Here is an 11,597-nt window from a genome sequence, read left to right as displayed (position 1 = left end):
TCCACTGTCGTTGTTCGAGTGCGGCGAGGTGTAGGAGATGTATCCATGGACTTCCTGGAACTCAGGAATGTAAATTTCCTGCACCATCAGTATATCCACATCCGACGCGTATATCATGTCCCTAAACAACTGCTGTTTCACGGGCGATCTAATGGTATTTACATTCACTGTCCCTATTCTGTATGCCTGGGGTCGAGTAGCCGTCATCTCCACATGATGTTAAAATGACAAAGTTTCACCGTATCGATAGTCCCTTTGCACATCCGCAGAGGGTAGCCCGACGGACGTGTCCCTGTGATATTAGGTTTCTTGAGATGCGGACGGATGCGAGTCCCCACCAGTAGAATGGTCCGCATCGGTGATTTCGTCGTCCTGCTCATACCAGCTGATATTATTGGGCTGCTCCAAATTTTCCTGTGCGGCAGTGATGTGTGACATCTGCTGTTCTTTCGCAGCTTGAGACTCCACCGCAGAAGGGGTAGCAGGCCCCGGAGCGGATGCGTCTTCTGAGCGACATGACATCTTTTCACTGTCCGAATTCATATGGTCTGCGACATCCGAAGCTTGTGGTTCCAAGTCAGACAGGTCCATAGTGTTAGACTCATCTGGGCTCCCAAGAAGAGAAGGGAGCGTCTCCGCAGAGTTTAGTCGGCGCTTCTTGCGGCGCTTTGGCGAGCGTTGTTTGCGGGCCCTAACCTCGGCTTCTGGTGTTGGCGAATCTTGCATCACCTGCGCTCTCGCCGCCGCCACAACGCCCTGGGGCCGTTCCACTTCAGCTTCCATGACTGTTGTGATGCTGTCATCCTCTTTCTGCACCACCTGTAATGTCTGGGATTGGAGGTTGGTCTGAGCCATTCCTTCTTCAGTGGGGTCCGAAGGCGCCTCAATCAACTGCGGCGTTGGTTCGATAGTGCGCTCCGATCTCGGCGTCACCTCCCCGCGAAGCGCCGCCACGTAAGTCATCGGCAGTGACGTTGGTGTAGTCGGATTCTGGAGGTCTCCGCTGGGGAGTTGCACGAGTCTCCTCTGCATACACGCAGATCGAAGATGTCCTTCACCACCACACCCGGAGCATGTCCGGGGCTGTCCATCATAGATGACAATAGCTCGACAGCCGCCAATGTTGATGTACGATGGCACATGTTTCGTGAGCGCAATTCGCACCTGTCGGACACCATTGAGCACTGGATACGTGCTAAAACTTGCCCAACGTTCGGCCGTATGACTGATAACTCTGCCATATGGCTGGAGCGCTTCAGTGACCAAGGATTCTGGTACCTCGAAAGGCAGCTCGAAGACTCGAATCGTACGCACGCCCAGGCCAGAATGAGCGACTAAAACTTCGCCAATATGACCATCGGAGTGTCGGAACTGAAATCCTCGTTTGGCGGCTTCAATGATCCTATCGCATGCTGCGTCGTCAATCATCTTTACGTAAAGAGTGCTGCTCACGATTGATAAATGAATTCCAATAATCTCCGTGTAATTAAGTTGCACTTCGTCCCTCAAGAAACGTTCGATTTCGAAAGCCGTCGGTCGTGCGTACTCGTTACAGAACGTGAACTGTATCGTGGTTTTTCGGAAATTGTGTGCCATTGCGTTCGATTCAAGCAATAACACACGCGAGTGACGACGGTGTAAACACCGCTTCTTCCGCGAACGTTCGCAGCCGGGACGTAAACAAGTCCGAGCTGCTCCGCGGCTAAAGGCGGACTGCCCAACTGAGCTACCGAAGCACGACTCACGCCAGGTACCCACAGCTTTACTTCTGCCAGTATCTCGTCTCCTACCTTCCAAACCGGGCGTGGGTCGTGCGTCGGTAGCTCAGTTGGTAGAGCACTTGCCCGCAAAAGGCAAAGGTCCCGAGTTCGAGTCTCGGTCGGGCACACAGTTTTAATCTGCCAGGAAGTTTCATATCAGCGCACACTCCGATGCAGAGTGAAAATCTCATTCTGGAAACATCCCCCAGGCTGTGGCTAAGCCATGTCTCCGCAATATCCTTTCTTTCAGGAGTGCTAGTTCTGCAAGGTTCGCAGGAGAGATTCTGTAAAGTTTGGAAGGTAGGAGACGAGATACTGGCAGAAGTAAAGCTTTGGGTACCGGGCGTGAGTCGTGCTTCGGTAGCTCAGTTGGTAGAGCACTTGCCCGCGAAAGGCAAAGGTCCCGAGTTCGAGTCCCGGTCGGGCACACAGTTTTAATCTGCCACGAAGTTTCAAGACTGAGTAGCTTCGACACAAGCGGCGCTGAGGCATAGGCGGAAGTTAACTACGACCTGCTAACTCGATGCACAAGGCGACACTGGTATAATTAAATTTTCGTTGGTGGTTACGAGTTTCAACTTTATCTACGATGCTAATAAAAGCCGAAGAAATCAATTAAAATTTGGGCAACAGTGAGGAGTTGAAGCCCAGACTCCTTGCTCACTGGGGAGATGGGATAGCCATTACACTACTGCAGCAGTATTGGGAACACACCTCACAGGCAAGTCTAGTCCACTGCCCTCCCTAACAAAACTTCAGTTTCCCCATTACGTCCAAAGCTGGGATGCTATTCCAATACTGGAGAGTCTCGGCCATAGTGATGATTTAACAAGGCGCAAGTAAGCTGAAGATGTCAACTGAAGTTTGTGTTAGAAAGGGCATTGCACTAGGTTAGTCCATGCAGCTATTTTACGTGTTCTGCTGCAATGGTGTAATGGCTAGCACACCTGCAAGCTAAGCAAGGAAACCTCTTTTCAAGGCCTGGCTGTGGCAAAAATTCATTTCTTTGCCATCTATGATTAGTGTAACTACAGCACAGGAGATTCAATTTATGTGTGGATGGTGGGTATAGAAATCGTATGATATTGTCTGAATGCAGTACCCAAGCATTAGTTTGAGTAGTTAGTGACTCGACTCGTTGGGGTGATGGATTAGATCTTGATATCTCAACATAAAGGTGTTCTTTTCGTATTATTCCTATTTGTGCAAAGTTTTTACTGAAGTGGAACCAGTGTTATATGAATGCAGACAACCACCTCAGATCCACACTCAGGCTGCACAGTTGAACCAACAGGAAACGGTCTGATGTCCATTACGGACACGATCCGATAAGCTTGACACATTACTGCGTATCGGCCTCAGTGGGTCAACAATTTTTTTTGTTGAGAAGAGATACAAGACACGAAATTACATTTAGCTCTTTTCCGGGCGAGACACTGCATTTTCCTTGCTCTTTAAATGCATCTTATAATGATGATAAGTGGTTTCAGTGTGTTGACAGATAGATCTACATAGGATGAGGACTTGGGGCAGCGTTAGGTCTTCGACACTCTACATAAACAATTATAATTAAATTGCATATAAATAAGCGGAGAGACCCGTCATTGTTAGTTGATACGATGGAAATAGTGACATCCGTCAAAAGTTTGACAGCCCACGTACAGAGGGATTTAAAGTGTAATTGTCTTATAGAGTTAATAGTAGGAAAGGCAAATACCAGTCTGAAATTCACTGGAAGAATCGTCAGACAAGATAGTTCACCCACAAAGGAGCTAGCTCACAAAACCCTCGTTCCGCCGATATCTGAGTGTTTGATTCAGTATTTGCATACCGTTATTGAGTGGGGGGATATATGTTGATTACTTTTGGTAAAGCAAATAGAGAAGATCCAAAGGCGAACGAATTCGTTGACGAAACGCAAAAGCGTCATGGAGATCCTCTAGCAGCCCCAGAGGTCGACATTATGGTACCACAGTATGGTTCACTGAAAAAGTTCCCAGAACACGCTTACCTACAACAGTCAAACGACATGTCAAAAGACCATGCAGGTGAAATCGGATCCTCCCCAGAATCGGTTCTTCCCGCTCACCACCAGCGATGGCCAAAGGAAAAGGTCGAACCGTCAGTGGTAGGCTTACACCGTGTACTTTCTACCGTACAACGTAAGGCGGCTCACTAAAGGCAGATTCTTCCAAGTGCACACTTCAGTAGTGCATACAGCGAGATTTGGAACAGCGAGCATTCCGGCTGATGAAATCAGGACAGTGAGCCTTCGTAAAAAGAGCAGAAAAACTTGCCTTCACGATGGTAAATGCATATTCGCGAAAAAAGAGCAGAAGAAACGCGTTACTTTCAAATAAACAAATAAAAGTTGATACGTAGATTTATAGTAACCTACCGCCACTAGGCTAAATTAGAAACAGCCTAATATTTTTAGATAAATTCTAATCAAGACAGTAGGTCACATTCCGCAATATTCTCCACACTGCACAAGAAACGAGCACCACAACAAATTAATAATTTTAGGTTCTTATCGGATCTTCCCTTAACTACGGAATAAAATAGAGATGTAAGCACAGGAGAACCTTTGGAGACACGGAAATAATGGCAAATATGTTTTAAACAGGCTTTTGATGACCACAGAGAGGAATACGTACCATAAGGTTCTCTTTCGGGCCTGACACTATTTAAGTTACTGGGTGAGCCTAAAATCTTTGAACAGTTATTAATATTTACTTTACTAAAACTGTATAACCTACAAAAATTGTGATTTGTGACAAATGAAAGAATAAATGACTAAGTTTTTGCTACGATGTCAGTAGACCTCAACATATGAGCGGTTTGTTGATCGAAACACGTCTAATTTATACTCGATTTCACGCAATACGTTTGGCAACATTCCTTACCAGTTCTTACTTTTCTTACTGCTTCCAGATCAGGTCCTTGTGTTGTGTAAACCTCGTCCTTTAAGTAGTTCCAAAAGAGAAATCTAATGGCGTTATATCTGGTGATCTTAGAGACCGGGCATGGGACCATCACGCCCATCCATCTGTCAGGAAATGTTTCGTTATGAAAATTTCTAACAAAGGTCCACCATGGTGTTGAAAAATCACATCAGGCTGGAAGTCTCTCAGTTAAGATTCTGGCAACTGTTATGGCCTATGCAGATAGTTGTTACTAATTTTTCCACAAAAATAAATGGCCAACGATTGTTGTCCATTAAACGGTATCAGACTTTCATTTAAGGCGAATCCCTAACTTGATCTAAATGAGAGTGAGGTCTTCCATAACCGCATATCGTCACACTGAGCCTTTTAACTTTACCTGATATGTGGACAATGGCCTCATCTGAAAATTAAACCTGTTGAAGATATTCGTTGGTGCTGTTAGTCCGCGCCAATGTCTCAGTCGCACAAGCTGCTCGACAAGTTCCCTCATCGGGACGTAACGCGTGTCTTGTTTGGACATTATATGCATGCAGGTGAAATCTGTTGTGTAGAATTCTTTGCACAGTGGTCCTAGGAATCCCTAATGTACGAGTTGCGCGTTGAGTAGTTTTGGAAGAGCTTCGTAAGGACGCCTGTCGAACCGTTCCGGCACTTTGTTCACTGAAGGAACGCTGCCTTGTTCACTGAACATCGAGCACACTGCCGGTCTTTTTTTAAGTCAATATACCGCGCGACAACATCCTTCAGCCTGAGGTGCTTCTCTTCCGCAGTCTCTTCGAAAATTTCGCTACACAGTAATCGCGGATTGTGTCTCGTGACACCACGGATCGCACCGCACCTTCACCTCGCGTGACGTTATTTTGCAGCGACAGCTATTGTAGTGCTCTACTCTCAGCTTCTACTTGCAATTAAGATATGCATGCCAACTTGATGATTTATTCTTTCTTTTGTCACAAATCACAAATTTGTAAGTTCTATAATTTTTGTAAAATAAATGTTGATGATTGTACAAAGACTGTACGCGCACCCTATATATTTATCTGACATAACACAGTTGCATCCGAATACCACAGCTTTCTGCGAGGACAACAGGGTGATGGGTTACACCGCCAACGCAGTAACGATCACCAAAGCCACTGTAACGGGCTCTGTTACTGCTACTGTATAGAATGCTGGGTCAATTACATGTGCACAAAATCAAGCAACGTTTTATATGAGAAAAAAGATTCACAAACATTTTTTCTATTATTCAGACAAAGAATTCCTCGTACTGAATTTGCCAAATAGCTAGAAGTTCATTTGGACAAATCCTTACGTTCAAGCAATACCTGACAGGAATAGCGAACAAAGCGGGCGGTGCATTAGCTCTAAGTATCCATTAATAAAAGGAACATCGTCTCTAAAGAGAGCAAAAGATCTCCTACTTTACAAATGGATAATAAAACAAGTAATGTGTGCGTGCTCCAACTTTTTTTTTTTACTTTGTTGTTATTTTAACACCTATACAAATCAGGTAGGCTGTCAGCGGCACACTACACCGCTCTTCAGCCATAGTGTTGACAATAGTATAAGAACGGAGAATGATAATGAACATAGTGATGGGCAAAAGAGAGAGGTCACAGAAACACAAAAAAAAAAAAACACGGAGTCGTTCACACGTGACGATAACAACACTGAAAACACATTGACATGGCGCACAGAACACTGATGAATCCGACGGCACAAGTGAACGTAGTAGCGGGACGGCAGACACTAAAAACACTAAACGACGTCACACACACGAGACACAGAAGGCGATGATCTCCGGCGCGTGAATGTTCACTATGCGTGTGCGAGTCCGGGGACCTGCCAAGAGAGGAGGAGGAGGAAGCGGAGTGGGAGAGCGAGAGGGGAGAGCAGAGATGCCATGGGCAGGGGAGATAGAAGGGGAGAGAGGAAGGGGGAGGGGAAGCCCGGGGGAAGAGGGGTGGAGGGAGGGGATGGGGGAAAAGGAAAGAGAAGGGAAGAGAAGAGTAGGGAGGGAGGGTGCCGAAAGGAAAGGACACCGGAAGTGGGGGGTGGGGCAGGGTCAATGTTGATAGGAGGGGTAGATGGAGGGGACGAGGACATCATCAGGGAGGGGGAGCTGGCGGAAGCCACCTTGGGAGAGGGTAAGGGGGGTGGAGAGATGGAGACCGGGTGGGACGTGGGAACACAGGCGCGGCAGCGGGCGGGGATGGGAGAGGATCGGGGATACGAGCGGGTGAGGAGGATCAAGTTTACGGGAGGTGTACAGGATCCGTATCCTTTCAAGGAAATGGGGATGAGATCATACAGGATCCGTGTGGGGGAGGGGAGACGGATGCGATAGGCAAGGCGGAGAGCATGGCGTTCAAGGATTTGGAGGGATTTATAAAAGGGAGGGGGGGCGGAGATCCCGGCTGGATGGGCGTAACAAAGGATAGGGCGGATGAGGGATTTATAGGTGTGGAGGATTGTGGAGGGGTCCAAACCCCACGTGCGGCCGGAAAGGAGCTCGAGGAGACGGAGTCGGGAACGTGCCTTGGCTTGGATTGTCTGGTGATGGGGAGTCCAGGAGAGGCGACGGTCGACGGTGACGCCAAGGTACTTAAGGGTGGAAGTGAGGGCGATAGGACGGCCATAGACGGTGAGATAGAAATCAAGGAGGCGGAAGGAAGGGGTGGTTTTGCTTACAATGATCGCCTGAGTTTTGGAGGGATTGACCTTGAGCAACCACTGGTTGCACCAAGCGATGAACCGGTCAAGATGGGATTGGATGCGTGCTCCATCCTGCGTCTGTGCATTTTAACAACCATTAGGTTGACTAAAAATAACATTAAACGCCGAAGCTTCGTTAGAAACTCAGCAATACACAATGGCTTAACAGTTGGATCTGTTTCAGAAGAGATTCGCTCCGCATCTAAGATCTTTTACAGCAAATTTCCTTACTCAGCCAATATGCTAATTATCTACGTACACTATGTGATCAAAAGTACCTGGGCACCTGGCAGCAAAAGACTTACAAGCTCGTGGCGCCCTCCATCGGTAATGCTAGAATTCAATGTGGTGTTGGCCCATCCTTAGCCTTGATGACAGCTTCCACTCTCGCAGACATACGTTCAATCAGGTGCTGGAAAGTGTCTTGGCGAATGGCAGCCCATTCTTCACGGAGTGCTGCACTGAGGAGAGGTAACGATATCGATCGGCGAGCCCTGGCACGAAGTCGGTGTTCCAAAACATTCCACGGGTGTTCTAGAGGATTTAGGTCAGGAGTAGGCGCAGGCCAGTCGAACACAGAGATCTTATTGTCGTGTAACCATTCCGCCACAGGCCGTGCATTATGCTCGATCGTGTTGAAAGATGCAATCGCCATCCCCGAATTGCTCTTCAGCAGTGGAAAGCAAGATGGTGCTTAAAACATCAGTGTAGGCCTGTACTATGATAGCGCCACTCAAAACAACGAGAGCTGCAAGCCCCCTCCATGAAAAACACGACCACACTGTAATACCACCGACTCCGAATTTTACAGTTGGTACTATACACGCTGGCAGATGACGTTCACCGGGCATTCGCCATACCCACACCCTGCCATCGGATCGCCACATTGTGTACCATGATTCGTCGCTCTACACAACGTTTTTCCACTGTTCAAACATCCAATGTTTACGCTCTTGACACCAAGCGAGGCGTCGTTTGGCATTCACCGGCGTGATGTGTAGCTTATGAGCAGCCGCTCGACCATGAAATACAAGTTTTCTCACCTCCCACCTAACTGTCATAGCACTTGCAGTGGAGCCTGCTGCAGGTTGGAATTCGTGTGTGATGGTCTGGGTACATCTACATAATTACTCTGCTCTTCACAATTAAGTGCCTGACAGAAGGTTCAATGAACCACCTTCAAGTTGTCTCTCTACCGTTCCACTCTCGAAAGGCACGCGGGAAAAACGAGCACTTAAATTTTTCTGTGTGAGCCCTGATTTCTTTTATTTTATCGTGATGATGATTTCTCCCTATGCAGGTGGGTTCCAACAGAATATTTTCGCAATCGGAGGAGAAAACTGGTGATTTAAATTCCATGAGAAGATCCCGTCGCAACGAAAAGCGTCTTTATTTTAATGATTGCCACTCCAATTCACGTATCATGTCTGTGACACTATCTCCCCTATTTCGCGATAATACAAAACGAGTTGCCCTTCTTTGTAGTTTTTCGATGTCATCCGTCAGTCCCAACTGATGCGGATCCCACACCGCACAGAAATTCTCCAGAATAGGGCGGACAAGCGTGGTGTAAGCAGTCTCATTAGTAGACCTGTCGCACCTTCTAAGTGCTCTGCCAATGAATCGCAGTCTTTGGTTTGCTCTACCTGCAATAGTGTTCTGCCAATGAATCGCAGTCTCTGGTTTGCTCTACCCACAACATTATCTCTGTGATCGTACCAACTTAAGTTATTTGTAATTGTAATCCCTAAGTATGTAGTTGAATTTACAGCCTTCAGATTTGTGTGACTTACCGCGTAATCGAAATTTAGCTGACTTCTTTTTGTACTCACGTGAATAACTTCACACTTTTTGTTATTCAGTGTCAATTGCCACTTTTCGCACTATACAGATATCTTATCTAAATCATTTTGCAAGTAGTTTTGATCATGTGATGACTTTAAAAGACGGTAAATGACAGAATCCAAGACGGCTACTCAGATAGTCTCCTATGTCGTTAATATAGGTCAGGAACAATTGAGAGCCTATAACATTTCCTTGGGGAACGCCGGATGACTTTCCGTCTATTACTACGAACTGTGACCTTTCTGATAGGAAATCACGAATCCAGTCGCACGACTGAGGCGATACTCCGTAGGCACTCAGATTGGTTAGAAGACGCTGGAAATCTAAAAATATGGAATCAATTTGACATCGCCTGTCGATAGCACTTATTACTTCATGAGTATAAAGAGCTAGTTGCGTTTCACAAAAACGATATTTTCTGAATCCGTGCTGACTATGTGTAAATAAATCGTTTTCTTCGCGGTACCTACTTCATAATGTTGGAATACAGTATACGTTCCAAAACCCTACTGAAAATCGCAGTTAGTGATATAGGCCTGTAATTAGCGAATTACTCCTACTTCCCTTTTTGGGTATTGGTGTGACTTGAGCAATTTTCCAGTCTTTAGGTGCGGATCTTTCTGCGAGCGAGTGGTTGTATATAATTGCTAAATATGGAGCTATTTTATCAGCATACTCTGAGAGGAACCTGACTGGTATACAATCTGGACCGGAGGCCTTGCCTTCATTAAGTGATTTCAGCTGCTTTGTTACACCGAGGATATCTACTTCTATGTTTCTCATCTCGGCAGTTGTTCTTGACTGGAATTCAGGAATGTTTACTTCGTTTTCTTTGGTGAAGGAGTTTCGGAAAACCGTGTTTAATAACTCTGCTTTAGTGGCACTGTCATAGTGACTTCACCGTTGTTATCGCACACTGAAGGTATTAATTGCGTCTTGCCACTGTTGTGCTTTATGTATGACCAGAATCTCTTTGGGTTTTCTGCCAGATTTCGAGACAGAATTTCGTTGTAATTATTAAAAGCATCCCCCGTTGAAGTAGGCGCCATATTTCGAACTTCTGTAAAACTTTGCCAATCTTGAGGATTTTGCGTTCTTTTAAATTTGGCATACTTTTTTCGCTGTTTCTGCAACAGCGATCTGACCCGTTTTGTGTACCATGGGGGATAAGTACCATCACTTATTAATTTATATGGTATATATCTCTCAATTGCTGTCAATACTATCTCTCTGAAAAAATTCGAGAACTTTTCTACACTTACATGATCAGATCGGAAGGAGTGAAGATTGTCTCTTAAAAAGGCGTTAAGAGCATTTTTATCAGCTTTTTTTTAAATAGATATACTTTGCGTTTCTTTTTTTGGCTGTAGGTGTTACGGTATTCAGGCAATCAGCAACTGCCTTGTGGTCGCTAATCTCTGTATTTGTCACAATACTCACTATCTGTCCAGGATAATGTGTTGCTAAAAAATCAAGTATGCTTCCGCAACCATTTACACTTCGAGTGGGCTCATGAACTAATTGTTCAAAATAATTTTCTGAGAAAGCATTCAGTACAATTTCGAATGACGTTTTATGCCTGCCGCCGGCTTTAAACGTATAATTTTTTCAGCGTATCGAGGGTCGATTAAAGTCACCACCGACTATAATTGTATGAGCGGGGAACTTATTTGAACTGAGACTCAAGTTTTCTTTGAACTGTTCAGCAACTATATCTTCTGAGTCGGTGGGTCGGTAAAACGATCCAATTAATAGTTTAGTCCGATTGTCAGGTATAAACTCTACCCATACTATTTCATACGAACTATCTACTTCAATTTCGCTACAAGGTAAACTACTTCTGACAGCACTAAACACTCCACCACCAACTGTATTTAATCTGTCCTTTATGAACACTGTTAGATCGTTTGAAAAAATTTCAGCTGAACTTATTTCCGGCTTTAGCCAGCTCTCTGTACCTACAATTATTTGAGCTTCAGTGCTTTCTATTAGGGCTTGGAGCTTTGGTTCTTACCCAACACAGCTGCGACAATTTACAGCTACAATACCAATCGTTTCTACAACTACCTTACTGTGTTTTACCTGCCCACTTTTAGACGGACGTTGCTTCTGTGGTTCCCTGAGACCCTCTAACCTAAGAAACCGCCCAGTCCCTTCCATACAGCCCCCGCTACCCGTGTAGCCGCCTCCTGTGTGCCTGTGTGTAGTGGACTCCTGACCTATTAATCGGAACCCGGAAACCCACCACTCGATGGCGCAAGTCAAGGAATCTGCAGCCTACACGGTCACAGAACCGCCTGAGCCTCTGCACCGAACGACGACAGTC

The 11,597-nt window shown here is 45.8% G+C and overlaps 1 non-coding gene across 1 annotated transcript; it reads left to right on the top strand.

The window, feature by feature from the left end:
- Positions 1–1,813: 1,813 nt before the first annotated feature.
- Trnal-caa (transfer RNA leucine (anticodon CAA)) lies at positions 1,814–1,888 on the top strand. Its single transcript has one exon. It is a non-coding gene; the product is annotated as a tRNA-Leu (tRNA).
- The last annotated feature ends 9,709 nt before the right edge of the window (positions 1,889–11,597 follow it).

This window comes from Schistocerca cancellata, chromosome 3, assembly GCF_023864275.1.
Source record: "Schistocerca cancellata isolate TAMUIC-IGC-003103 chromosome 3, iqSchCanc2.1, whole genome shotgun sequence".
Lineage (NCBI taxonomy): Eukaryota > Metazoa > Arthropoda > Insecta > Orthoptera > Acrididae > Schistocerca > Schistocerca cancellata.
The sequence above is the reverse complement of the archived record's forward strand: the minus strand, read 5'-3'. Positions and strand labels throughout refer to the sequence as shown.